Raw genomic sequence first — 6,225 nt, forward strand, 5'->3', positions numbered from 1 at the left:
GACTCTGGAAGGAAACTATTTTGAAAGATGTATTTAAATGGCATCCTGTGAGTCTAAGAAAGTTAATGTATGAAGAAATCTCACTTAGTAAGAACTGAGCTTTATTAATACCATCCTTTCAAACTTGATACTTGTGCAATGATGTGCTTCATTCTGTTATTGCAGTTTTTTCTGTGTTTCTGCCATGCAGTGCAAGAAGGGGCTCTGTAGTCTTGCAGCTTTTCAAACGTATTTTGCCCACAAACATGTCTCTGTGTAGGCTCAACATCTTCCTTCAAGGGGTCTGCTGAGACTGACTCAGATTGTGGTTCTGATTCACCATCCGTGCTGTCCTAAAGACTCACAAATTACTACTACTTTACAGGTAGAAATACAAATGCAAATGTAAACTTAGGTAGATAAACAGAAAGCTTTGATTGGTTTGACTGTAATTTTGATAAAGGATACCTGGGGAAAGGTCTTTGTTTTTCTTCGATCTTTTTCAGAAAGCAATACTGATTGCTATTTGGATGGAAAAAGCCAGCAGTGTAAAGGATGCATCCTCCTGTCACCCAGAGTGATAGGCAGTTAATCACAGACTGAGTTATTGACATGTGTAGAAATATCACTGTACTTCACAAAAAACCTTAATGCAGTTTCAGAACACAGATAAGCATCGCCATCCCTATTCTACATTATAAGAAATAAGGTGCCAAAGTGGTGAAAGTAGCCTCTGTTAGTACACTCTTGTTTTAAAGATTAGGACTTGGGTAACAGAAGTGTCGGGTATTAAGAAGAGAACACTGGATGTGTCTTCATTGCGAGGAAGGAACAACTCTGCACTGAAAAAGCAAAAAAAAAAGGGCAATTATGCCTTAGGATACCAGGGGCATTACGTAGGGACCAGAGGAGATGCAGGGCCAAGTGTTCTACAGTGGGGCTATGGCCAGCCTGCTCTAGAGATGGCTCGCCATGAGCAGTGAGGATACTAGCCCCTCTGCCCTGCGTGGCTACAGGAACAGGCATCTCCCACAACTGGGGCATTTAAGCAACGTAATCTTAGAGTCACCCCTGCGCTGTCAGAGTTACCTCAGGTTCTGTGTGTCTGAAAGTGAACGCTCAAAATGGAAAACTAAGGCCAAGGCAGCTTACAAAAAACACACTAGGCAGAAGCACTGATGTTGATGTCTGCATTTACAGGTCCAGGCACCCTTCTGCGGCACCCACCCCTCCTCTGTTCCCGCAGAGCATTACGATTTGGAAGCACGTGGGAATTTGAACTTGCAAAGCAAGGACAGGAGAAATCACCTGCTGAGGCACCGCGGAGAGCTAGTAAGGGCCTCATCAGATGGAAGGCTCCTTCCTGAAAATGGGCACAGCTATTCTTAGTTTTCCATTTATCTCTTCCTTCTGAATGTGGCTGGCAGTTGCACTGCCCTTTTGCCTCCCGTGGACTTTACCCTGTTGCATGCACACTTGGCTGCTCGTAACACAGCCCAAATTAGGAATAAAATCTTTGGCTTTAGAAATAAGGCTATAATGAAAATCCAGAGAAAATTTCAGAGAAGTTCTATTTTTCAACTCTGCAAAACAGAACATGCAACAAAGAATTTAGTTTTTATTTAATTTGTTAATCGCATATGATCTTCTTTTCATGTGGTACTTCCAGCCACTATGAGCTTTCTGGGCAGAGGTAGGTTAGGCACGCTGATATCTACCCCTACTCCCCCCAAAGGAGACAATTATTTGTAAAATATCACACTTGCATGTCTTAAATACATCCAAAATACAGTAACTCCATTAAGATGAATAAGTATTCACTTACCATACATATTCACAATAGGAAAACACCCAAGTAGAGCTGGCAAAAAATGTTTGGTAACTGTTAAATCAGATAAAAATGCAGCTTTGGTGTCCTCTCCTTAGTGTACATATGAGTGCTTTCAGATGGGGAGAACCCAGAAAAAAAGGAATGGGAAGGCAGGACAGAGAAAAGACTTGTTTGTGTTGGTGGCAACACGTCGTCGTTTCAGCTCAACTGCATTTGAAACCCTATGTGAGAACATGAAAGCATGCCTTCAGCAAACGTGGCTCCATCTGCGTCCTCCACATGAGGGAGGAGTGAATCAGTGATCTCCACCGCCCGGGAGAGGGCTCTTGGGCTATACAGGCGCTGGTGTCTCTTATGAATAACTGAACCGGTGAATGGAGCACGGGCTGAGACTGCTCTGTCTCCACAAGCCCTTCAGCCTTTTAAGTTAAAAGACGACGACTACACCCCAAGTACTTCGCCCATGAGTGAGTGATGCTTCTGCCATTCAAAGACACTCAGCAGAGAAATGCTCTTGATTTCAAGTTCACCCATCCAAAGGATGCAGAGCCATATCCTCGAAAAGTAGGGCTGATAGCAAGTGGGTGTCGGACTTCTGTCAGAGCTGCATCTTTGCCACTACTGAAGTGAACGGTTTCACTTTGGCAACAGGAGCATTCCTTTAGGAACAATACTAATTATAGAACACATTCATTGAGATCCAGGAAAAAATAGACTGGTTTTACTCAATTCTTTAATAGTGGGGATGAATCATTTTCATACCGCTTTATACCACTACCTTGAAGGAAAAATATTCCTTTAACACCACAGCATGGAATTCTTTCTTCTTTATCCTCTTGACAGAAAGCCTATGTCATGACATGAAGCCTATAGGGTTTGCCTAACAACAAATAGGGTGTTTCACTGCTTGTAAAAAAGGCACAAGAAAAAACACATGGGAATCTGTCAAGCATACGCCCTAACAAGAGGAAGTATCCCCATAATTATACTCAATCAAAATCTGAATGCCCTTAAGCTTCCCCAGGCCTTTCTCATTAAGAGGTGAACATTGTACCCACTTGTGTGAAATATGGAATTTTCTGCCTGTGGTTGTAGCAGTAGCTGCAGTTGCAGACCCCTCCGTCAACATTTTATAACAAAAAAGCCCGTTTTAGAGGTGTCACCCTCACCTAATTCTACCCAGCAGACTGTATATAATGCAGAGGTCAGAATACATGTTTTGTTGAATATTTTTTTAAAAAGTTCCCATGGTTGTAAACATCACGCTTTTTCCCTTTCAGAAGGGCTGTGCCTTTTGGTGTGCCAGATGCCGGTTGGCATCGGCTGAGGGAAGCTACTGGCGCTGACACTTGAAAGGAAAAGAGCTTGCCGTGGTTCAAGTGACAGCATCAGCAGTTTCGCTGTTATAGGAGAAGGAAGACAGACTTGTGTGATACCAAAGCAGCCAGTGGTTGGTGAAACCACCGGAGAGGGATGCCAGCTGGAAGAGCACCGAGGACAACTTATTTATTTTGATTTAAACTTTCAGAAGAGAATTAAGGACAGTTGAATACATACGTCTAAAGGTCTTTGCACAGACTGCTGAGCATGCTGCTTCTCCTACAGAGCTCAGAGCCTAGAACTGAGCAAGACTTTCCCTGCAATTTACACCTCTCATTGCCAGTACAAACTAATGACACAATTTGCAGAGAGTTTGGTCGCTAGCAGGTACACGTAGGGGATGCAGCACTGCAGCTAAACACAGCGAGCTTCTTAAAAGCTTAAACATGGCACAGATGAGCAAAACAGACATTTATTATAACTGCTCAAAAATTAATGAGTTACATCCTTGCCCTCTTCTGACTGATGAAATAATAATGCAAGAATCTAATAAATTAACCAGAAAACAAAAAAACCCACCGGCCTTTGCAAGGCTTCCAAAGCAGAAAGCTGACAAAAACAATACAGACATCTCACATGACTGACTTCAATCCTTTATGTTGACAGTCCATTTATTCCTTTTTCCATTGCCACAAAATTTACACACGTACAGCTTACTCAGCAGCAAATCTCTCAGGTGCATTGAATGAGCAGATGCCTGCAGGTTTGCTCTCCTTGGCATGACATACATGATAAATTACATTTAAATTTAGAATTGGCAAGTACAAATCCTATGGCTCAGTTTCAAACACTCTAGGATGTAAAACCAAACAACTTGGCACCAAGTTTAAAAATACATACAGCATATCTAGGAACTAATACTGTATGCACTGAACAACTTGAAGACATCTGTACCATTTATGATTATAAATTGATCAGCCTTGGTGTTACCACTGTACCAGCTTACCTAAAAAGCGAGTCAGAGTGCCCTGTAAAGTGGAACTGTGGACAGCAGCAAATTCTTAAAAAACATATGGAGTTAATAATTTGAAAGCAGTTTATTTGCATTTATTTTTACGATTGTTCAAGTGTGAGGGTGTTACTCCATGCTATTATTTATGGGAACGTACAATGCATGCGTCGTTTCAAATGGGTAGAAGACTAGGAAGAACAATAGAAAAAGAAAAAGCGTACCACGCCAAGGAAGCTGGCTGATAAGGAGCAACTTCTATCTTGAGAGTATTTCACCCAGTCTTTCTCTGTTGGAAGGCGTCTTCCATGAAGGATCCTCACAGGAATGAGGCTTAAGAATAAGTGAATAAGTGTGTATATATAGAAACTGAATACTGTACTAAGCACCTTCCTTCTTCCTCAGATTAACAAGGCAAAAAACCTCAACCCACATGCATTTTTTATGCTCTATTTATTTTAAAAGATAGAAGGTCCATCAGGTTGATTTGAAGGAGTTCTCAGCATGAACAAACGTTTGACAAGCTCTAGCGCTATGAAACTATTCAGTTACATCACGTATCAATAGATTAAACTACTTCTGGTCAGTTATATTATAGCTATATATTTTACGTGGCAATTGTGTGAATAACAAGCATTCCACTGCTTTTGGCTGGATAAACGCACTTGGTGTTACGAGATGTTACACATTCTCCAAAGCCTACGGGACAGATATAGAAATGGCTTGTTTTGGGAAGGAAGAGTAGGTAAAACAAATGCATGAAAAAGAGCACAATACTGTTTTTAAATCTCCGTTGACTTCTGTAGAATACCCGGACTTATGTACACAAATGCCCTTCTAAAAAGATGTAGCCAGAAAGTAATAATTTGGCTTAATTGTACTCCCTAACGCCACGCAGAAGAGCGAGGCCTCTGAAGACTGAGACACTGACATCTAGCGGCTGCCGTGCGAGAGCTAACACAAATGCTGCTGAGGGTAGAAAGACTACAACTAATGAATCGCTCACGGGGCATTTGTAACTTGCCTGCTATATTCTTATTAACAGAAAACTTGCTAATTTGTCCACATTTGTCCTAATCCTGCTTTTTAAACATCACGCACAACTGAAATTCTCTCGAGCGGAAGAATGAAGGTCATCTGTCTGTATGCAGCATGTACGTTTGTTCTTGTAGGCTGCATTGACATAAATGAAAGCTGACTGCTTATATGAAACTCTAAATGTTAGAGTTTAACAGAATATTGTAAGCTTTTATACCCTCACAGCTACGAAATAAAATAGTATGCTGCCATGCAATACTTAAATGATCTGATGTGATCCAAACAGATATAAATTATACAGCTTAATGCACTGTTTTCTCCAAAATTCTTGCATCTATTCAGCTCTGATTACAGAAAATATATTAATCATAGCTGTACATACTCTTTAGCAGACCTTTAACAAACTTTTACAGTGGCTATGACAAACTCATTTTGATGAGGTAGCATTTAAGAGCCCTGTGTGAAGACGTGTTGAATAGTTCCTGGTAAAACTTTTTTGTGCTTAGGCATTGGAAGACACTGTTGAGAAAGAGGAGACTGGCCTCTGTACACTTGACAATCGATGGCTGGTGAAAGGGGAGAAACAAATGACTGAACAAATTCAGATTTGGTGAAAACCAGTCCAATTCCACTAGCCTTAAGATCAATGATACTGCATTAATTTACTCTTTTTTTTCCCCTTAAATAAATAAAATTGAATGCACAATACATCCAGAGGCATGAATGCTTATCACCATTAATATAAAGTCTTCTTACCCCTAACTATTTCTCCAAAGCGGAAGCCAACTAGTTAAGTCTTTGGACTTACTCACATTTACTTTCTGTGAGAAGTGTCAGGAATTGCATTTATAACTATGTTGCATTTAGCTAGAATTTACGATATGTTTCAGGCTACAAATAAAACTAAAAGTTATATTCCACCAGTTCATTATTTAAAAGAAATAAAACACATAATTGAAGACTACCTGAATTATGATAATCAAACATGAATTATAAAAGCATCTTTGGTTGTTTAATGTCTACTTTAAAATGGTTAATAAAAAAAGCT

Source organism: Gymnogyps californianus, chromosome 1 (assembly GCF_018139145.2).
Source record: "Gymnogyps californianus isolate 813 chromosome 1, ASM1813914v2, whole genome shotgun sequence".
In the NCBI taxonomy this organism is placed as follows: Eukaryota; Metazoa; Chordata; class Aves; order Accipitriformes; family Cathartidae; genus Gymnogyps; species Gymnogyps californianus.